The sequence below is a fragment of the Mauremys reevesii genome, linkage group 1 (assembly GCF_016161935.1).
Source record: "Mauremys reevesii isolate NIE-2019 linkage group 1, ASM1616193v1, whole genome shotgun sequence".
Classification (NCBI taxonomy): Eukaryota; Metazoa; Chordata; order Testudines; family Geoemydidae; genus Mauremys; species Mauremys reevesii.
The window spans coordinates 39,938,851-39,962,225 of NC_052623.1; the positions used below are offsets into that span (position 1 = coordinate 39,938,851).

The 23,375-nt window shown below is 43.2% G+C and overlaps 1 long non-coding RNA gene across 1 annotated transcript in view; it reads right to left on the minus strand.

The window, feature by feature from the left end:
* The window catches only part of LOC120388396, an 86,351-nt gene that overhangs the window by 41,818 nt on the left and 21,158 nt on the right, over positions 1-23,375 (minus strand). The window contains exon 2 of the long non-coding RNA XR_005590560.1: positions 19,338-19,395. This is a non-coding gene — a long non-coding RNA (uncharacterized LOC120388396). The remainder of the gene's footprint in view (positions 1-19,337; positions 19,396-23,375) is intronic.

Here is a 23,375-nt window from a genome sequence, read left to right on the forward strand (position 1 = left end):
ATAAAACTCTCTGATAAGTTAGGAAACAAACCATATGCACTCTTACTAGAATCTGTAGTAGATTTTGTTGATAATGGACTTTGTTAAAAAAGCAAGCAGACAGGATTGTAAAATGCTTTACTTTGGCAAGCTTGAACTGAGATGATAGAAGAGCAAAAACTACCCAGTGTACACGCAACAACTGAGTGTGATGTTTTGAATGCTCTAAGACACACTGTGTTCCATTCTCCCCTGAATTAGGAGTTTGAGGCCTAGCTCAATGGGAAGTTAACTGAAATTAATGTGAGTTAGGAATCTAAATACATTTGAGTATCTGGGCCTGATTGCTGTATTGATTGTTACAAGTTTGGTTACTTTGTGAAAGTGGCGTTTGTGAAATGGCTCAGGAGAGGGTATTGGTAAAGGAAGCTGTGCTTGGGCACCCCAAAATCAGTGTTGTTTATTATTACACATTAGGAAATATTTATATTCTTTCCTCAAAGGACATAGTGTTACATCCCTTCACTTCATCCTAACACCAAAATAGTCACAATCCTTACATGATAATCTTGTTATATGTGTTGGCTGTTTTATTGCATATCAGGAAGAAGGGGTTGAAGGTTGGAATGTAGGATGGATGGACAACTTGTAGAAGACTGAACAGTGCCATAAGGAGCAGGAACCCTTTATCCATAAAGAGTGAAATCCTGGCTCCATTCAAGCAAATGGGAGTTTTGCCAATGGCTTTAATGGGGCCAGGATTTCAGCCAAAGTGTTTCAGACAGTGCTTTACGGACAGTTGTAATTTAGAGAACAGAAAAATTGACACTCACCAAGAAGACAAAGCACAAGCTAAAAGCTGCACAATAAAGCATGTAGAGGCAAAACAAACAGATAAGAGAGCAAAAGGAGTTGAAGGACATCGTGAAAGCTGTGAACAAGTGGTGTGGCAGGGAGGAAAGACAGAAGATGTGCTCTGATGGCAGAATGAATAGCTGAGTGCATCAAGGGCTGTGATCAAGAACAATGGAGAAATAAACTTCAGATATTTACAGATTGTACATGGCTATGATGCCCTATGGTAAATCCCTTTGGTAGTTCAATGGTGGCACTTTTGTCTTGCAATGAAGTAAAGGTATTTATAAACATGAGCTAATATTGCAGTGTTTGGATACATATCACAGTTTACATATTAATGGTATTGTTTAGATCAATAAATGTGTTTATTTGAATATAGTTTGTGTGTGTATGTGTGGGGGGGTATTTAGGTGTAGAGATATCAAAAGTTTCACTCAATTTAATAAGATAACCAGAAACCATTATCCTGGGTAGTGTGAAGAGGCTCACTCTGCAGTACGGTAAAATCCTGTTAAACAGAGAGGTCTGATGACTATATTACTATATAACTTTTCTCTAACGTTTATCATTTTGTCTCTGATATCTTCATGGCAATGATTTATAAACCCTTTAACTTTCTAAGTACATTTTTTTGAAGTGAGCACATAAATATAGGTAAAATATTTGATTTGTTGTTATATCTGTATATATATATATATATATATATATATATATTTCCATTACCCAATCACTGCACACTATTTAAGCACCATGCAAAACCCACAGATGTCTTTATACCCTGGAATGCACCATTACCTCCCATATGGAAAGAGAGGGACAAATTCACAATTGGCACAAAGTAAGATTCAGTGGGGTTGCACCTACTTGCCCCAGAATTGGGCCCAGAAAGAGAATTGTACTCTTGAGGTTCGATCCTGAAAGGTACTGAGTGCTCTGGGACTATTCACGTGCATAAAATTTAGCACATGCTTAAATGCTTTGCTTAATCTGGGCCAGAGTGCTTAGGATGGTGCAGGACCAAGACACCATCATAAAAAAAATGCAGTCAGGAGTACAGTTTGTACATATGGTCATGGTTTCCATCAAGAATAACTCAGCATTTTATTAGCAAGTAATGAGGCATTGCAAGTATCTAGCATTATCTAGCCATATTCTTACTTAAATGGCACAAGTAGATTTTGCCAATTCAGTGGTCAGCATTGCCTTTAAAGAAAAACAATGGATAGCAGTGTCCTTTTTTTACAAATATTGCATCCCTGAGTGTTGTTATGGACTGGAAAAGAATGATAAAACAGCTAGATGATGTCATTACAGTCTCCATGGTGCTGTCACAATGTAAAAACTTATTCAATATAGCTGCCTATTTAATAGCACAACCAGCTCTCACAAGTTCAGATGATTATTAGAGCCAGGACAATCACCTGGAGCTGTGCCAAATAGATTCGGTATTCATTTTTGTAAATAATATTACCCACCCCAGTCCTGTGATAAGAGATTGCATTAACTGTGTGATATTGGGTGGGGGTGGTGCAGCATTTATAGTGTCAATGGAAAAATCCGTGAGAACATGGACGATAAACTGTGCTAAATGACTCTGATGCAGCCAAGGATGCCCTTGGTCAAGCTACTGAAGAACAAACTTGCTGTAGTTAATCCATTTGCAAAGCTTGAGGAATGGAAATAAATGTTGACAGTGAGGGTATGGGGCTTTCCTGAGTCAAAGGATAACGATTAATGATTTCATTCTTGTTGGTATTTCTACTCTAAGTCAGCCTGACTTCTCAGCTGGGCTGTAATTTCTATCTGTCTAGATATTTATATGTCACCCCCTTATTACTGTAGTTCCTCCATGTCTTGCAAGCAATAATGAATTTATCCTCACAATCAGGCCAGGGGAGTATTATTTGTCCCCCTGTGAAGCTAAGAACTGAGACTTAAGTGATTTGCCCAAGGTCTCAAAGAAAGTCTGTGGCAGAGTCAGGAACTGAACCTGATGTCCTGCAGCCCAGCAGAGTATTCTAACCACAAGGTCACCCTCCACTTTCTAGGGCACACTAGAAGGAAGACAAAGGGAACAGCTTGTTCCCTTTGCTCCTTCCTATTGCAGCCTAGCATGTTCTCAAGAGTGTTAGCCCCGTGCAGGATTTCACATTTTGTTGTTTGCCTCTACAGGACATGCTGGATCAACCACAGTGTGAGAGACTCCACTGCTGGCCAACATTCACTGCCGCTCCAGCGCAGGAGCACTCCTAGTGCTTTGAAGCCCTGTTACTGCCAGACTACCACTCTGCTTGCATATGTAGTTCTGCTGCCATGACAGAGGTATAAACGCTGACCATCTTATTGTTCTGTGTTTGCACAGCACCTGGCACAGGAGGGTTCTGGTCCATGACTGGGCCTTCTAGGTGCTAAATGTAATGACGACAGAGACCCCAGTCGGCAGGATTGAACTGGGGACCTCTGGAGCTTAGTGCATAAACCTCTACCGCATGAGCTAAAAGCCAACTGCCTGTTAGCTAAGGCTGTAGAGCAGACTCATTTAACTCTCTCTAAGTGGTCTCAGTGCCACTAGATGGGACAGAAAACCCCACCCAGAAGGTGTGTGGGTTACACTAAGGTAATACTAATAATTGGTGGATGATGCTCCCCTGCTGCTTGAAGGTAGCTTGGTCACTGCAGAGGCTTCTCCCTCCTTTCCTGGTGTTCTGCCAGTTACATTGCCCTCAGGACTGCAGCAGTACAGCATTTAGAAGGGGTAGCTCTGTCTTTCTCCCACCGAGCCCCTGTGATTGCAGTGGACTGCTCCTGTGCCCTCTTCTTTACTCACGTAGCTCTTCAGCGACACCGTGAAACAGTTTAAAAGATATAGATAAATGTGGGTGGACAAGTCTGGCAGCGTAAGGGCTCTGATGTGTTTTATGGGAGAACCATCTCATGCCAGGGCTCAGGCCTTCTGCTAAGGTAAGTGGTCGGTGCAGCAACCTCTGTTGTGAGCTCAGCACATAGGTGCACCTGCGTTCAGAGCAAACACAAAGGGTTATCAAAATGGTCACATTTATGACAAGTTCCCTCTGAATGCTGGACAGACTCTGCCTACACATTGACTTCTGCAATTCTCTCACAATTGCATAGGCTAGCCATGTGTTATGCAGCTTGGGTCCCTTTTTATGCTGTTTTCAGCATGTCCTGCTATGAAATAATCTCCTTCACTGTTTTTTGACTATCCTCTTCACTGAAAACCTGCATTGGCAATTTCTTATCTGCTGCTTTGCAAATTTGTAGGACTCTCTTGAATGTAACTCTCAGAGCAGATGCTTACGTATTTTCTCATCGCTTCAGGTACCCTCTAAAAATAGGACCCCGTAAATTATGCAGAATTAATCTCACTGCTTTTATTCACAATTTTTTTTCTAAAACTATTCAACCAGTTCTAGTGTTCAACAACCAAATGCCTCACCTTTCGTAGAGGCTGTTGGGTCAAAAGAGCAGTGGGAGCTACACAAGCTGGCTGCTTGGAAGTAGCCTCATGGTGATCAGAATGCTGGGGTATTTCTTTAAAAAAGGAGGAGCATGAAAAACCTGCTCTGGGGGTGAGGGAGCTGGAGGAAGCTAAGGTTTCTGGGGCAGTTGAAGCAGGCTGAGCTTAAGCCTGGGATGACTCTTTTTGGGGAGGGGGGGGGGGCGGGTGAGGCAGAATAAAGAAAAAAACAGCAAGTGAGCACAGGCTGCACCTCCCCCCCCCATGAGTGCTGCTGTGAGCAAGCCAAAGAGGCAGTCCTGGAAACAGCTGGTGGTGGAATCTGGAGGGAGGCTCCCCAGCACTGGGAAAGAGGTCAGTAGTGAGCAAGGCAATTACGGGCACTAGAAAAGATTGGACACAATAAATGGCGAGGGGGAGGCAATGGATAGGGACCCCAGCATTCGTGTTGCATTGGAGAGTGCTAAAAGGGAGAAAGCCCAGTTCATGGGGGACAGGGAAGAGATAGCAGGAAAACAGAGATGGCAACAAAAAGATCAGTACCTGGAAAGAGGAAAAGGTAAAGGAAGAACAGTGCAGTTACACAAGAGGAAAAAGGACAGGAGTACTTGTGGCACCTTAGAGACTAACAAATTCATTGTAGCATAAGCTTTTGTGTAGCCCACGAAAGCTTATGCTACAATAAATTTGTTAGTCTCTAAGGTGCCACAAGTACTCCTGTTCTTTTTGCGGCTACAGACTAACACAGCTGCTACTCTGAAATGAGGAAAAATAACGAAAGAGTCTCTAATCTAAGAACTTTATTAGAAAAACACAGTTAGAAAACTGAGAAAAGTGAAACAAGAATGAAATAATCTGTAATAAGAGAAAAATTGTAATTCAAGAGAAACAGACTTAAGAATTAAGGAGACGTGAGCAGTAGCAAAAGAAAGAAAATAGTAAGGCCTGTAAAACAAAACATCTAGACAGCATCTTAAGCTATACAAGGTGAAGTGACAAGAACAGGGAAACTGTCAGAGAGCAAAGGGCCTGTAAGCCAGAAAAGAGCAGAGGGATAATTGTTCAATCAAAAAGCCAACACATAGCATCATGGCTTTATTTAAGCTGGAACTCAAAACACTAAACAGAGATTGCACAAGATGATTTCTCCCGACTTGATTGCTATAAGCCCTCCAAACTTGGGGCTTTCAGCCGCTAAAAACTGAAAAAGGAAAGCATAGCAGTGGGATTCACATTCTAATGTTTTGTGGTTTCTAATTCAAAATTCTGTTATTTCATAAGTGTAAGTTGTTACTTATAAAGTGAGTTTAATTAAGATAATAGTTAAAATACAGTAGATAGCAGTAATAGATGACAGTAGTTTATGGTGTAAGCCTAATAGTAGTTCTACGAAAACTGATTTACTTGTGATTATTCCCCACTTAACTGATTTCTACTTTACCCCCACTGATTAAGATGAAACATAATTTGGCCTCTAGATTGCCTCTACCTCTCTTTATTGCTCTTATTCTGAACACCTGCCCATCAGGCTTGTTATACATGCATGAAATATAAAGGATAAAGCCCCTGGCCCAAGAACCTTACAATCTAATTTAAGACATGATGTAATGTGTCAGAGCATTCAACAGTGGGATTGATGACTAGGAATATAGAACAGGGAGGATGAAGGTTGCAGCAATAAGATTACATGTTGACGTGGGATTACACAATTCTTTATGGATCTGCTATTTAAAAAATGATTATTTTATGTGTTTTTTATTATTTTCCTTTGCCTCTTCTGTCCTGCACCTCACTGAGGAAGCGAGTCTTGAGGAATAGTCTGAATCTTATAGGTGCAGGACAGTGATTTTGCTCAGTGTATTTGTTTAGGAACAAAATATGGACCCTGAGCCTGGAACCCTTTTCACACACAGTGCTCAAGGTGACCACTCTCTCTTCATCCACATCCCATCTCAGACTAGGGCAGCATTTTTCAAAGTTCAGGTCTCGACCCACTACTGATCGCGGCATGTCAGGCACTGGGTCACTCTGGTCAGCACAGGGATGGTAAAAGTCCCATCGGCAGGGCTGCCCAGCTAAGGCAGGCTTGTGCCTACTTGTTCTGACACCACGCTGTGCCCAGGAAGCGGACAGCAGAGGGTCTGGCTTCTAAGCAGGGGGCCACCAGGCTCTGTGCACTGCCCCCACCCCGAGCACCAGCTCTGCCAGTTCACAGCCAATGGGAGATGGGAGGGGTGGTGTCTGAGGGCGAGAGCCACACGGAGCCGCTTGCGCGCCTCTGCCTAGGAGCCGGACTTGCTGCTTGCTGCTTCCGGGGCACAGCACGGTCCGCAGTGCCAGGACAGGCGGGAAGCCTGCCTTAGCATCCCCACTGCGCCGCTGACTGGGAACCACCCCCAACCCCACACCCCAATCCCATGCCCCAGCCCTGAGCCCCCCACAACCCAGAACCCTTTCCTATACCCCAAACCCCTCATCCCCAGCCCCGCCCCAGAGCCTGCACCCCAGCCCAGAGCCCTGACCCCCTCCTGCACCCCTGCCCCAGCCCAGAGCCCCCTCCCACACTCTGGACCCCTCATTCCTGGCCCCACCCTGCAGCCCTCAGCCCTGCACCCCAACCCTCTGCCCCAGCCCTGAGCCCCTCCCACACCCCAACCCCCTAATCCCCAGTTCCATTGAGTCATGGGCATCAACAATTTTCTTCAACTGGGGCCCCAGAAAAAAAGTTTGAAAACCACTAGACTAGGGTGATTGGATAGCAAGTGTGAAAAATCAGGACAGGAGGTGGGGACAATGGGTGCCTATATAAGAAAAAGCCCCAAATATTGGGACTGTCCCTATAAAATCAAGACAGCTGGTCATCCTACCTCAGACTACACTTCTGGTGCCAAACTTACCATATGTCCCACCTTAACTAATTGTGTTATCATACACATCTTAAGAAATACTTGGAATACTCAGTGATAATCTTCTGTTCCCCCAGAGAAGCAGCTCATCACCATGCATATTTTTGTCTCTCCTTACAGAACCATGGGGCAGGGCAGTGTATTGCTTTGGGTTCTGTACAGAACAGACTTAGCATTTAACAATTACTTTGTGTATCTTATTTCTAAGAGAGTCTATTAATGGCTTCATAGTCACGTTGAACTAAAGGCATGGCAAGACAGAAAGCTGGTGTCTCTGAAAGCAGGGTAGCAGAGCCACTCCAGCAATTCCATCACTCCTTGAAGAGACAGATGTGTCAACAATGCCATGTGATCAGTGCTGAGGACAGCTCATATCAAAGAGACTCAAGAGAGAGGTTTTATCTCCATTCATCACCAAAAGATCATTGACTACCTGTATGAGCATTTCATTTGCAGCAGCTAGTGCTGTCTCTGTCCTAAATCCAAGCCTAAAACCATACAGATGTGGATCATTTTGTGTAGACATGAAGATACCGGACTCTTGGGTGGCCTGATCAGGTGTTCTGGGACAGGAGTTTGGTGTCCAAGGGCAGTAGACAAGATATGAGCATGCTCTTCTTCCCCAAACTCTATCGTGCAAGGACACAGACGTTAGTTCATAGAAAACAGGGATATTGTCTACTCCCTCCTTCTTGGTCTTGTGGCATGTTATGTCTTTTGCTCTTTATCCACCAAATAAATATTAAGAAACCACACAGGCATAGCTGAGTCCCAAACAACCATATTAACTAAATATACACAAACATGAAAAACCCAGCTACATATGTACTGCTGCTTCTGGCTGTTTCTAAAACATAAAATACAGTGAGCACTACTAGGGGGCTCACAAATTATTTAAAGCAATCCTACCCTCTATCTATTCACTACTTGGCAAAAGAGCAATTTTATCTCTAGACAAACTTAAGAATCTGATTATTTTGTTTCATATGTAGAATATAACTTTAAAGGGAAGAAATATGGATTTTTTTAAATAAAAATAAAGCTAGTAGCTTTTTAAACCCTGACTGTCATTTTCAATGTATATAGTAACCATTTGAAGCGATCAAATGTTGCTGTATTGTGTTTGCTCAATTCTTTATTAACAGAAAAGCAAGGCATTAAGTTACCTAAATAATTAGGCAGTGAGATCTGACTTTACTGACCTACATGAAAATGAAAGTGAATATGATTACTGTTAGAAATAAGATTGAGCAGCCAGTAAATGTTACAATTTTATGATTCTTTTGTTTACAAAAGGCTTATTTTAGGCCTCAGTATCCTTGTGAGATATGTGGTTCAGTGTATCTATAGTTCTGAAAAACTGTGTGATAGAAATTCAGGGTTAGATAATATGAATTCATCAAACCTTTTCAAATACTACTATGCAGAAAAACATATGACACAAACTCTTCTGTACTGTTGCTCTGAAGCATTGGCATAGAGGTTTAAAAGGTCTTTTGAAAGTATGATAAAGCTGGGTGTTTTATGGAGAAGGTAGAGAATCCTATCTTAACTTGATCACTTCTGCACACAGTCATAAAACACCAAGAGCAGCACTACAAAACGGAAGTTAGAAAGATTTTCTGTTACTGTTATAGTATTATAGTATCAGCTAATAGCTCTTACTAGTATGTATAATTCAACCACAGCTGACATTTCATTTCACTGTATCATAATACTTGCAATTAATATGACTCAAGGGGCCTACTTCTGCTGTTGACCGCCTCCATCTATGCAGAGCCCCAATGACTTAAGGGGGGGGTTGCATGGGCCCATGCAGGTTTTTTCATAGGACAAAAGCTTAAATTTGCTAAAACTTGACCATGCTCTTGATGCTTCTTTATTGTATTCCTGTTCACCCCTGTTTTTCCTTATTGCATCTTAAAAGACTGATTGCTCAGTGTTACTGAACAACCACAATTCTGACTAGTACTGGCTACGCTCAGCACCTCTGAGAATCAGGCCCTTATGTCTACATTAAAAGTTTGTGTAAAAAACCTGTGAAGTTAATGGGAGTGTGTAATGGCTGCACAATAAACATCTGAACAATTCCTCAGGAAATACATTGTTCACTTCCACATTTTACCACACATGCAGAAAAAAATCAGGATCCTGATTCTCTTACACTAGGTTCCCTTTACAGAGTTTTGGCAGTGTTAAAGGGGTCTTAGTGTACATGAGAATAAAGACCTAGATGTGTAATTTTGTCCAGCTAATTTTGAATTATACTAATCTCTTATTTCAGCCCTTGCCCTAAACTGCAGCTGTTATTGCCGTATGAAGTGTCTAATTAATTTATTCCTGCAGTATCTGTCTAAGGCAATATCATCAGCCCTAGTAATTAATATCTACTTGTATCATCTTATGAATGTCACTTGACTGGAGTTCTTCAGGATGTTTTCCCATGATTATCATTTCTAGGGAAAACACTTCTTTGGTTTCCACAGTATTTAGGTTTTTTTTTTCATGGGTTTTGAAGCTATGGCAAGATTCTGTTCTCTTGCATCTGGAAATGAATTCAGAAAAATGAAGTGAAAGAAATTCTCTCAAAATGGAAATGAATGCATATCTTATACAACAGTAGTGTAATATAAAGTTTCTGGTAGACATGTAATGAGTAAATCCAATAGTAGTGAGCAAAACTGTTTGGAAAGTGTCTCACCATGTCCTCCATACCCCATGGAAAATGTTGACTTTTCAGAGACAAAATCAAAAACCAAGAACTTGTCTGAAAACTAAAAAATATTATTTGGAAATATCTTGCAGTGTTTCATGGGAGTTTTAATTAAGGTGCCTCATGCCCCTATTCTCCTGGCTGCACTATGGGCTTCCCTTTTGCTGAGCCACAGCAGTGCATCATGGGAGTTCCTAGCTGTGGTGCATCATGGTTCATGAAGTCCACCTGGAGAACCCAGTCCATAGTTGAGAATGGAGGCATGAGGTAACCAAACTACAACTCACATGAGACTGGTTTTGTCCAAAAAAATTGGCTTAATGTCAAAAACAATTTTTGATTTTGTTTTTAATATAAAAATGTTGCTTTCCAAGGAAAATTTACACACTTTTCACACAAAAATGTTTAGTTGAAAACTCACATTTCTGCTGAAAAACAGTTTTGACAGAAAATTTTCAACGAATCCTAGATGTGAATGCAGATGCAGAATGCCATTTCAAGAAAGTATTTAGTTTATTCTATAGGATTATAAAAATTTGAAATATTGGAAAAATAGAAATAAAGAGTAATAAAAATAGATCCCAAAACCATAAAAAGAGATTAGAAAAATTGAAGTTGTCCCCAAAACAGCATCTTGCTTCCTACACGTAACAAAGCCATGTCTTCAAATCTATCTCAACTTCTCATTCTGCAAATGACACCCTTTGGAATCCACCATCGAATATTCCAAAGGAATCCTCAAAAATACAGTGAGAAGATAAAATTTGACCCTATCCCAAGGGTTGCCAACTCATAAATTGGGTGACAAGAGGTTATTTAGTTTTATGGACGTTTATTTTTTGCTATTGTTCCAGACAGTGCTTCACTAACAAAAATAAAAGCCATTACATGAATACAGTTGCAGCCAATTTTACTTCTGCATAACATTTCTTTACATGCTACTTAGGTTATTTATTTAGGGACAGATTGTCAACCCCTTACTCCTATGAGTGACTGGGTACTAATGTAGGTATTCCCACTGAAATCAATTAGAGTAGTTGTAAAGAAGGTATCTACTCAATGCTAGTAAAGTACCCAGAAACTTGACCTTCACAACATTTCATCCTTTTCTTGGAAACAAAATATCTTAAGCCATTTTGTATTTCTTTAACCCTTCATAAAATATTATTTCAATGCATTACTTTGCCAAATGTACTCAGATTGAGTAATGTCTTATTCCCACTGAAGTCAATTCAGATTCTGCTCAGTAAGAGTGAGCAGAGCAGACTATGGGCCTGAACATTTTGCTCTGCTAGATCAAGGCAAAAAATTTAGATGATGCTACTTTTATATGTTGATGTATTATAATGCTGAGCATTATCTGTAGTGATCCAACCCCTTTAAAATAAGGCAGGCAGAGTGCATATTAAGTTTCACAAATGTATCCCATTTACATTTGAAATCCCATAGGCCTTTCAAGGTCTGATCCTGCGTGGTACCATGTGCTATCGAGTGCCCTCAAGTTCCGTTTGTTTTTATGAGACCTAAATGTGCTCAGCGCTTCTGAGGAAGCTTCCAGCATCTTGCAGAATTGAGTCTTCAGTGGGAAACTCATTAAAAGCAAGTAGAGAACTGTAGACAGTTTCACAGACCCAAGTCCTTCAAAACAATAAAGGAAGATAACTGTGCATCCACAGTTTTCAGAAACCCTTTGTGTGGACTGAAAGCAGGGAATTAGATTAGAAATCCAATAACTGAGTCTTGCATATGAAAGACTGTATCCAGCTTTGTCCCTCAGCAAAATGAAGCTATTCTCGCTAGTCTTATGTCTGACTTTCTGCAAAATAATAAAAATAATCTATAAAAATAGTAACCCATTTAACTAGTTAAAACAGGATAATCACAGATGGAGGGAGTTGCCAATCAGCCATTTTTATGGACACCAGGTATTTTTCCAGGGACTTCACAGACAGGATCATTTACTAACCGCTGCCCCAACCCACCTCTTTATCTACTGTCTAATGGACACTTGGTTGTAATTGTTCACCGTGCAAGTACCTTCACCCGATCAACACTACAAATACTAGCTGCAAATCTGTAATAATCAGGTAACAAGATAAAGTCCATATGTATTTTACATAGTATGACCAGGATCCCAGGGGAGACAGCTGAGGTCACTCAGTTAGGGTGAACTGCAAAGAATAGGGCAGACAATCCCCAAAGCTGGTGGATATTATCTTTGAAAAATCATGGCGATCGGGGGAGGTCCCGGATGACTGGAAAAAAGCTAATGTAGTGCCCATCTTTAAAAAAGGGAAGAAGGAAGATCCAGGGAACTACAGGCCAGTCAGTCTCACCTCAGTCCCTGGAAAAATCATGGAGCAGGTCCTCAAGGAATCAATTCTGAACCACTTAAAGGAGGGGAAAGTGATCAGGAACAGTCAGCATGGATTCACCAAGGGCAAGTCATGCCTGACTAACCTAATTGCCTTCTATGATGAGATAACCAGCTCTGTGGATGAGGGGAAAGCAGTGGATGTGCTATTTCTGGACTTTAGCAAAGCTTTTGATACAGTCTGCCACAGTATTCTTGCCAGCAAGTTAAAGAAGTATGGGCTGGATGAATGGACGGTAAGGTGGATAGAAAACTGGCTAGATGGTCGGGCTCAACGGGTAGTGATCAATGGTTCCATGTCTAGTTGGCAGCCGGTATCAAGTGGAGTGCCCCAAGGGTCGGTGCTGGGGCCGGTTTTGTTCAATATCTTCATTAACGATCTGGAGGATGGTGTGGACTGCACCCTTAGCAAGTTTGCAGATGACACTAAACTGGGAGGAGTGGTTGATACGCTGGAGGGTAGGGATAGGATACAGAGGGACCTAGACAAATTAGAGGATTGGGCCAAAAGAAATATGATGAGGTTCAACAAGGACAAGTGCAGAGTCCTGCACTTAGGACGGAAGAATCCCATGCACTGCTACAGACTAGGGACCGAATGGCTGGGCAACAGTTCTGCAGAAAAGGACCTAGGGGTTACGGTGGACAAAAAGCTGAATATGAGTCAACAGTGTGCCCTTGTTGCCAAGAAGGCTAATGGCATTTTGGGTTGTATAAGTAGGGGCATTTCCAGCAGATCGAGGGAAGTGATCATTCCCCTCTATTCAGCACTGGTGAGGCCTCATCTGGAGTACTGTGTCCAGTTTTGGGCCCCACACTACAAGAAGGATGTGGATAAATTGGAGAGAGTCCAGCGGAGGGCAACAAAAATGATTAGGGGGCTGGAACACATGACTTATGAGGAGAGGCTGAGGGAACTGGGATTGTTTAGCCTGCAGAAGAGAAGAATGAGGGGGGATTTGATAGCTGCTTTCAACTACCTGAAAGGGGGTTCCAAAGAGGATGGATCTAGACTGTTCTCAGTGGTAGAAGATGACAGAACAAGGAGTAATGGTCTCAAGTTGCAGAGGGGGAGGTTTAAGTTGGACATTAGGAAAAACTTTTTCACTCGTAGGGTGGTGAAGCACTGGAATGGGTTACCTAGGGAGGTTGTGGAATCTCCTTCCTTAGAGGTTTTTAAGGTCAGTCTTGAGAAAGCCCTGGCTGGGATGATTTAGTTGGGTTTGGTCCTGCTTTGAGCAGGGGGTTGGACTAGATGACCTCCTGAGGTCCCTTCCAACCCTGAGATTCTATGATTCTATGATTTTATGATATTCCAATACTTAGATTTACCAAGCCAGCACAAAACAGCTTGTGTTAGACGTCACTAGTTACTCAGAAGTCAAAAACCCAGTTCCCTTAAAGTAACCCAGCCTCAGGCCTCCACCTAGGCATCCAAGTCAGATATGATGAGGATTAATGAAAAACGTATTCACCATATAAAAGAAAAGAAAAGGTTCTACCAAGCCCAAAGCAGGGCCGCCCAGAGGGGCGGCAAGAGGGACAATTTTCCCCAGGCCCCCCACCAGAGTTTTTCGGGGCCCCTGGAGCGGGGTCCTTCACTCGCTCCGGGGGGCCCAGAAAACTCTTGCGGGGCTGGGCGCGGGAGCTTCTTCTGCTCCCGGTCTTCGCCGCTGGGGGGTCCTTCCGCTCCGGGGCAGAAGGACCCCCCGCTGGCGAATTACCGCCGAAGACGGAGCGGGACCCGCCGCCGAAGTTCAGCTCGGTCTTCGGTGGTAATTCGGCGGCGGGGGGCCCTTCCCTTCTGGGACCCGCCGTCGAAGTGCCCCGAAGACCCGCAGCAGGGGGCCCCTCTCCGCCAAATTACCGCCGAAGACCAGGCTGCACTTCGGCGGCGAGTCCGGCTTCGGTGGTAATTCGGCGGCGGGGGGCCCCTGCCACGGGTCTTCGGGGCACTTCGGCGGCGGGTCCCGGAACGGAAGGGCCCCCCGCCGCCGAAGACCCCGGGCCCCCGGAATCCTCTGGGCAGCCCTGGCCCAAAGGATCAGACACATTACCTCCCACGTTAATGAATATTTCCAATCTTACCCAAATAACACTTACAGCAAATTCTTATTAACTAAACTAAAATGTATTAAAAAAGAGGAGAGAGAGAGAGTATGGTTAAAAGATCAGTATACATACAGACAGGAGTTCAATTCTTGAGGTTCAGATTCATAACAGAGATGGTGAGCTTTGTAGTTGCAAAGAGTTCAGAATTTAATCCATAGGTTATAGTCCAATGTCCAATATCAAGTTCAGGGTGTTCCCGCTTAACTGGGATCTCAATCTTGTGACTCAAACTTCCCTGATGAAGTTTAAGCAGATCTGAGATTTAAAAGATTGGGACCCAAGCGTCTTTTATACAGTTTTCTAGCATCCACTTGACAATACAGTCCTGGGTAAACAATAGGCTTTTGATGTAATCTTATGTTTCCTAAGCACCACCAGTAATTAGTTACAAATTAACATAGGACAATTTATCCATTAGGCAGTCTATTACAAATTTTAAAGCAGGGTTTCTCAAACAGGGGTCGCCGCTTGTGTAGAGAAAGCCCCTGGAGGGCCGGGCTGGTGTGTTTACCTGCCCCATCTGCAGGTCTGGCCGATCGTGGCTCTCACTGGCCGTGGATCACTGCTCCGGGCCAATGGGAGCTGCTGGAAGTAGTGCCACTTCCATTTGCATATCTGATTAATTAATTACATTTCTGTCATGTCTGCAAAAGTCCACTGGCTCCATAGAGCGCTGTATAAAGCCTGTCATGCATTATAGATCTTGTTGGGGCTTGATGGACCCTTTAGACATTCAAAAGGTGCAGCACTAAAGGTGCCAAATATCTCCTGAGAGATGCTAAGAATCTTCTGCTCCCATTGTATTGAAGATGTAGTGCGCATCTCTCGATGTCCTCTGCACCACACAGGAGTGTTCAGCAAATTGCAAGATCAAACCCTATATTAACTACAGGGCTACAATAAGGCATGGCAAGAACCACTATAGAGAAAGATAGTGGTCAGCAGAAAGAGGGCAAGAGAGGGAAGACAGCAAAGCAGAAAAACATAAAGGCTCTTTCTGAGTCTTGTGTACAGGATGCAGTATATCCTGAAAAATACACATCAGCATTGCATTAGCATAGCTAGAGACAGTTGCATATAAATCACTGGTTAAATGAATTAGACTGGCAAATGAAATAAAACATTGAAAACATTTTATGTCAGGTTCCCTACAACTGCAAGGGGTAGTGTTTTAAAGTCTTTGAAGTGTACTGCCCCACAAAATACATACTACAAGAAATATTTCAGCAGCTTTCCATGCAGGTCACATTCATCATGATTAGTTTGAGGGTGCCTAACATAGTCACTCTTGTCATGTGACCAGGCTTGCATACAGGCATCAGCTGGAAAGACAGAATTGAGGATGCAACAAAGGAAAAACGCTATATTTTTACATTTCTATGTATAAAATTTTATAAGCAGCATAACATAATGCAATGTCAATTATTCTGTACTAGTGCGTACCAGAAAATATACCATTATGATTTGAAGATAACAGGCCTAATACTTCCTCCCCATGCAGCCCAACTCACAATGAAAGCACTAGGAACTTTGAGACTATTACTCTTTGATACACACATAACCAGACCCTCAAGATTATAGTGTCTTCTTTGACACTCAAGCAGCACAATGGGGGGACTTAAAGTAGCCTTAAGATAGTAATGAAGGGTTTCCTCTAGTGTAAGGGAATCCTAGGTTGACATACCTGTTCCTGATCCCCCGGAAAATGGGGTGTTCTAGTCAGAGCCAGTGGCAGGGAGAAGGTTTGAGAAGCCCAGAGGTTGAGCTCAGCAAGTGGAGCAGTTCTTTGGGAACCATTATCTACTCTGTGCTAGTTAGAGTGGATGGGATGGGGGGAGACTGAAAGGATTCGTGAACCCACCTATGCCTCCCTCCCACACTTTGGGATCTGGTTCTTAATTTTTTCTTAGGGTGTCAGAGAGTTTAAGGCCAGAAAGGACCATCAGATCATCTAGCCTGACCTCCTATATAGCACAGGGTGCCAATGAAACCAGGGACCTGAACACTACACCCATCTACCAAAATTAGACCAAAGTATTGCATCCCTCAAAAGACTAAACAATTGTGTGCCACAGGCAAAGAACAGGAGGGACTGAAGTCCAAAGCCCAAAGCCCCTGCAGTTGCCGGGAATTAATCAAGTGAGATATACCCAGAAAATCCTAGCAAGTGACGTACACCCCACACTGTAAGGGAATGCAAATATCCCAAAGTCACTGCCAATCTGACCTGGTGGAAAACTCCTTCCTTCCACATATGGCCATCGATCAGACCTTGAGCATCTGAGCAAGAACCAGCCAGCCAAGCACTTGATAAAGAGAACATTCAGTACAATCTGAGAACACCAGCCCATCCTGTCTAATGTGCCAACTCAAACTGAGGCCATCTCTGATGCTCCAGAGGGAGAAGAAAAAAACAGCCAATCCCACAACACCCAGAATACACTGGGGAATAAAAATTCCCTTCCTGACTCCTACAGATGACTTGCTGAAGCCATGAAACATGAGATTTTAGGAATGTAAGACATGAACCGGAAGGGACTCCCACCACAACAAAACACTCAGATACAATTCCACCCATAAATTTGAGAAGCTGTTTCTTAAAACTAATTAAGTTGATTCCCTCAACAACTCCTATTGTGAGCAGGAGCCGGAAGGGGACCCGCCGCGGGACCGGGGAAGGGCGGCGAAGCGCTCCGCGCTGCTTGGGGCAGCCTACTGTCTAGAGCCGCCCCTGATTGTGAGGCAATTCCAGAATCTCACTCCTCTGATGGTTAGAAACCTTTAACTTGTAGATTAAATTTATTCATGGCCTGTTTATACCCATTTGTTCTTGTGCCAACATTATCCATTTAGATTAAATAGCTCTTTTCTTCCTGACCATTCCCTTCTACTTCAGGATAGATGAACCCTGTTTTAGAGCCCAAGGTTAATATGAATGTATATTTGAAAATGGTAGCTATGGATTTTACCTATGTATACTAGCAACTTCAGTAAGATTGTTAGCTCTTTGGGCAAGGACCTTCTATTTGTTCTATGTCTGTATAGTGCCCAGCAGAAGTCCACGACAGTACACGATACAAATAAAGAAGAAAACGGAGCATTCGTACAAAAGTTATGATAGGTTGCTATTATAATTAACTTACTAATTATCAGAGGGGTAGCCGTGTTAGTCTGGATCTGTAAACAGAGTCCTGTGGCACCTTATAGTGTTTGGAGCATAAACTTTCATGGGTGAATACGCACTTTGTCAGTTACGAATTATGATTGTCTCAACCAGGCATCACATGGGCCAACAAGGTCTGTCAACTGAACAATAATAACAATTTACAGCAGAAAGCCCATTTGTTTCCACAATTAGTAGCTCAAATTCTGAGCTTTATTTATATTATGCTTCTAAATACCTGGAGAATTGGTCACTATCAGCACTTAGGAGTTAGGTTGCTGGTTAGGCTTGCGATGAAGCACAAGGCAGCAGATGCTTTCACAAGCCTCATATTCATTGTTAATAACTAAGGTGATGGGGATTAATACTATTAAACACTGATTATGTTGCAAAATAATGAGAATGTGGGTTTCAGGACACAGCTGAGTACCTGCATTTGAAGGAAATATTTATTTTTACTCATCAAATGTATTCAATTACTCAAGACAAAATGACCAAAAATTCATCATGCAAACACTCAGATACATGAACAGTTGCAAAATTTCATAAATTATAGCTTTTGTTAGTGTCACAGCCACTTTGGTAGGCAATTTTGGTGGAATGTGCACAAACTGAGGTATACAACTGTTAATGATAGAGAGCTATGCATTAATTCTCTACAAACCGGCTGAAAATGCACCTCGCAGATTGCTCAAGGTTCGCATGACTTCACCATCCTAAAGCAAGAAGCATTTACTGTCAACAGCTCTAGGAGCAAGGAATCCTGTCCACACTAAAGCAGGGCCAATTTATTTGATGCATTTTGCCTTTTTCTGTCATTTTTTTTATACTTATGTTGCTGAACAATTGTGAAAACACTCTTTGTAGTCCTTATTTTCCACTAAATCCAAGCTGTACTGAGGCCTGCCAACATTAAGAAAAAGTACTGTTTTAACTCTACAAGTATAGGGTTAGGGTTATAGTAAAAGCAGTTGTTTCCTAGTATGGATGAAACTATACTGCTTTAAAGGTGCTTATATTGGGGAAGGTGAACAAGTTATGTTGGTACCAGGCACCTTTCTACTGATAGAGCTGTGTTCACACAAGGGGGCTTGTGCCACTTTAACTGTTTTGGTACAACCATCATACCCCAAACCGAAATAGTTAAACCAATAGAAAAACTGTATGTACACCAGGATTTAGGATCAGCTGCAGGAGGGAACCAGTTGCAGTTCCTTGATTCAGAAGAACCACTCAGTCCTATCATAAGTTAAGGCTGAATAGAGGCAGTAATAACTTATCCCATTGGTATAAGGTTTTATGTGGTACCGACTGGCCTTAGCAGATTGGAGAGCCATCCTACCACCTGAATACATTTCAGAGGGGTTGTTTCAAATATACCTGTGATTATTTGTTATTTGTCATGTGACTGCTTAGCAAGGCCACATGGTAGTTATTTCTATGCCCTGATTTGACAATGAACTATTGGGATGGGGAAATCAAGGAGATATGAAGATGGACACAAACTCTTTGGCCTCCAAATTTTCACAAACCCATTTGCACAAGCACTTGTGATACTAACATTCTCACAAACAAAATCACTGGTATGAACGTTAGCAGAAATTTCGGTTAAAAGATTTGCAAGTCCCATTCATATAGAATGCACAAATTCACCTGAAAGAGTGCTGGCAAATACTTTGCTGCAGTATTAGCTGAGCTCTAGCACACAGATATGTTCATTCTGATATGTTAAAATACACCATGTCCAGACTTACCAGGAGAAATTATCCTTGTGGCTTCACCAGCTATTTGCAGTACAGTAAATTGACTAATCTAAGAAAAAGGAAATCAAAGGGTTTTAAATAGTTTAAAAATTATCCTCGACAGACTCTTATTAGCTGATAAATGGCTTTGCAGCAAAGTACATGTTCTCTCAATGGGATAAAAATGGGAACTGTATACACAGACTGAGCTTCTGACTTTTGCAAGTAAAGATTCATCCCTTTAAATTGTAACTTCCAAAAAGCACTACATGGAATGATTTAATCTCACCAGCTATCTTCCTGTTTTTAGCCTCCTATTGTGCAGAGCCCTCAAGGGCACTTCCTTCAAATCAAAATCCAAGAATCATGCATCAAGACATATCTGCAAGGCGTTATCCCAAAAACATCAGAATATTAACCGAAAGGGTAAGGGCAGCAGTATGTGCCTGTGCTACATGTTTTCACATCTTATCTTTCTGTGACCTTAAGTTGAACCTGAAGTCTGCATTCAGTATAGATTAGGTTTGTCCTAGCATGGCTGCCTCTTGGATTTACTCAGTGTGTTGTGCTGCATGGTTGATACCTGTTTGCCTTGTTGCTATAGATGCTGGCCAAAAAATGTCAAATCTAGGTGCCTAAAATTAGGTTCCTAAATCCAAATATAAGTGACTCAATATCCCCAGGTCCTGAACCCATACATTGCATTGAAGTCAATGGGAGCTGTGTGCATTCAGCCTTGTAGAAAATCAGAACGCTTTTATTTATGTTTAAATATGGATTTCGGCACCCTTGTTGGAAAATTCTTCACTGACACTTTACTCCTATAACTTGTGTAGCTATGATAAGACCTCAGGGGTCAGTGGGGTTGCAGGGGTATAGGTAAGCTCAGAATGTGCCCCATGAGGACCTCTGTCTCAGTGCAGATGCCTAACTGCACCACTGTTCCCGGTCTCTCCAATTAGCTCTTGGGCTTCACCTCTCAGGGTGGAATCACACATTTCTTACACACTCAGACCTGGTCCCTAGGCTGCAGTACTGTGTGTACAACTACTCTCTCCCTCCATGAGCTTGTGACCAGTGCATTTCAGTGACCAGCACAGGCTCCTTAAAACAAAAAAAAATGTTTTTGTCCATAGGAACAAGGCATTTTGGAGAAAAGAATTAAAGTCCCCCCTTATATGTATAGCTTACCTAGAATATATCTATCCCTCTACAAGAGGACCCTGGTAGATCTAAGCCTTCCCCAAACCCTGCACAACAGCCTCTGGGGTTTCCTTAACTCAGAACCTCTCTCCCCCATCAAGTCAGTGTGTATCTTATAATTGGCAAGATCTTTGTTCTCTGTCTATAAGCTTGCCTCTGACTCCTCCCCCAGCTTGCCAGACTCAACTGGTTGGTGACACCAGTCTTTAAGCTTTGCTGACAAATGTGTGTCTAGATCCATAAACACCCCTCCTCGGATGCATTTCCAGGGGCGGCTCTAGGCATTTTGCCGCCCCAAGCACGGTAGGCAGGCTGCCTTCGGCGGCTTGCCTGCGGAGGGTCCTCTGGTCCCGTGGCTTCAGAGGACCTCCTGCAGGAATGCCTGCAGGAGGTCCTCACCAGCAGACCCTCCGCAGGCACGCCTGCGGGACCAGCGGACCCTCCGCAGGCAAGCCGCCGAAGGCAGCCTGCCTGCCGCCCTCACGGCACTGGCAGAGCGCCCTCACGGCGCCCCCCGCAGCTTGCCGCCCCAAGCACATGCTTAGCATGCTGGGGTCTGGAGCTGCCCCTGTGCATTTCATCACAACCCTGCTATCAGCTGAGTCAATGCATTCATATCATAAACATCACAATAACACAGTCAAAATACCATATTCATAAATTACTACAGGAAAGTAAAAATCCATCGCCCTGTCTCTTGATAAAATGTAAATATTCTTTCTTTTGGCCTTAGAAATCTTTCCTTCTTTTAGTATAAAATGTGTCATATAAAGTTTATTGGTTTCATTCCTTGTCCCGTAGGAATTTTGCCATTGACTTCAACCCCAAGTCAGTAAGGCACTTAAGTACCTGCCTAACTTCAATCTGAGTGTTACTCCTGCTAACAACCTCAGAGTCCAAGTTGTTGGCTCACTGGCAAGACCCCTTCGAGGTGGTGAAACAAGTAGGGGAGGTTGGTTATGAGATCTGGCAACCCAGGAAAAGGAAGTCTATCCAGGTGTATCCTGTCAACAGATTGAAGGCCTGGAAAGGACAAAAGGGCCTCCTTGTCACCCCATTCCCCCTGACCCAGAACTTGGACCTCAGACCTCAATGTCACAAGGCTATATGACAGTATCTGTAGGAAAGGGTGTGCAGCCCACACAAAAGTGACAAATACTCCAGCAGGTCAAATCATTCCCAAACGTGTTTTCAGCAATACCCCAGTGGACCCATCTGATGATCCACCACATAGACACCAAACATGGGAGGAAGTATTCAAGAGCATACGGCCATTGCTGAGGAAGATTGGGAGATGGTTCATCAGGAACTCCAGGCCATGGTAGAATTAGGAGTCATTGAAGAGTCACATAGCAAGTGGAGGAGCCTCACCATGCTTATGCCCAAACTAGATGCTATGACACAGTTCTGTATCGACTTCCAGAGGATAAATGCCATGTCAAAATTATCAGAGGGGTAGCCGTGTTAGTCTGGATCTGTAAAAGCAACAAAGAATCCTGTGGCACCTTATAGACTAACAGACGTTCTGCAGCATGAGCTTTCGTGGGTGAATACCCACTTCTTCAGATGCAAGATGTCAAAATTAGACACGTACTCCATGCCTCAGGTCAATGAACTGCTGGAAAGACTGGGGAGCTGCTAAGTACATATCTCTCCTCAACATGATGAAGGGATACTGTCAAATCCCCTGGACAACCAAGTCTAAAGAAAAAAACCCCACCTTCTTCACACAGTGGGGGCTGTACCAGTTTAGAACAATGCCCTTTGGACTTCATGGGACAGCCTCCACATTCCAGTGGCTGATGGACCGAGTGTTATGGCCACTTGGGGAATACATGGCTGCCCACATTGATGATATAGTAATCGACTGTGAGATCTGGACACAACACATGAAGCCTGTGGCGGCAGTAATATGGGCTCTCAGGGAAGCAGGTTTGATGGCCAACCTGGCCAAGTGTTGACTGGCTGCCCAAGAAGTCCCCTACATGGGGTATGCAGGGGGAGGCTGGCTATGACCTTTGGAATGAGGTCCAAGCCCTAGCTAGCTGCCCTCTCTCTTCCACAAAGCAGCAAGTTCAGTGGTTTGGGGGATTAGTGGGTTTATCCCAAACTTATCCACCCTTGTTGTCCCTTTGATGGACCTGGTAAAAGACACTGCAGCTAAGAAGATCCGGTGGACCAAAAAATGTGATAAGGTGTTCAGGGCACTACAGGATCAGCTATCCCAGGAATCCAGACTTCTCAAAGCCTTTTGTTCTTGAAACAGACACCTCCAATGTTGGACTCGGAGCACTGTTATCTAAAGAATTTGGAAGAGAAAAACACCCTGTTCTCTATCTTAGCAGGAAGTTGTTTCTGCAGGAAGTAGCCTACTCAGTCATCAAGAAGGAAGCTCTGGCTGTGAAGTGGGCTATGATACCACTTGTGGGGACAGCCCTTCCTCCTGGTAACTGACCAGGCACCACTCTGCTGGCTGAACTCGATGAAGGACCATAACTCATGTATTTTGCAGTGTTATTTCTCCCTACAGCCATATAAGTTCCAGGTGGTGCATCATGCAGACATGGAAAACAAAAATGCAGGCTTCTTTTCATGGGATGGGAGGACATGAACTGACCCCAGGACACCACAACTCAGGTTCTAAGGGGAAGGGTCTGTGATGGGGCATACAAACCCCACACTGGGACAGAAGGGTTTAAAGGGCAATACTGCCCCTCCAACCCTGCAGAGCATGTTCCAACTGCAGACAAGGTTGAAAAGGGAGCAATCCAGCTCAGAAGGAACCTACGCTGCAGTCTCCTGCCAAAGGGGGATAAAGACACCTCCCTGAAGTACCAGGAGTATATG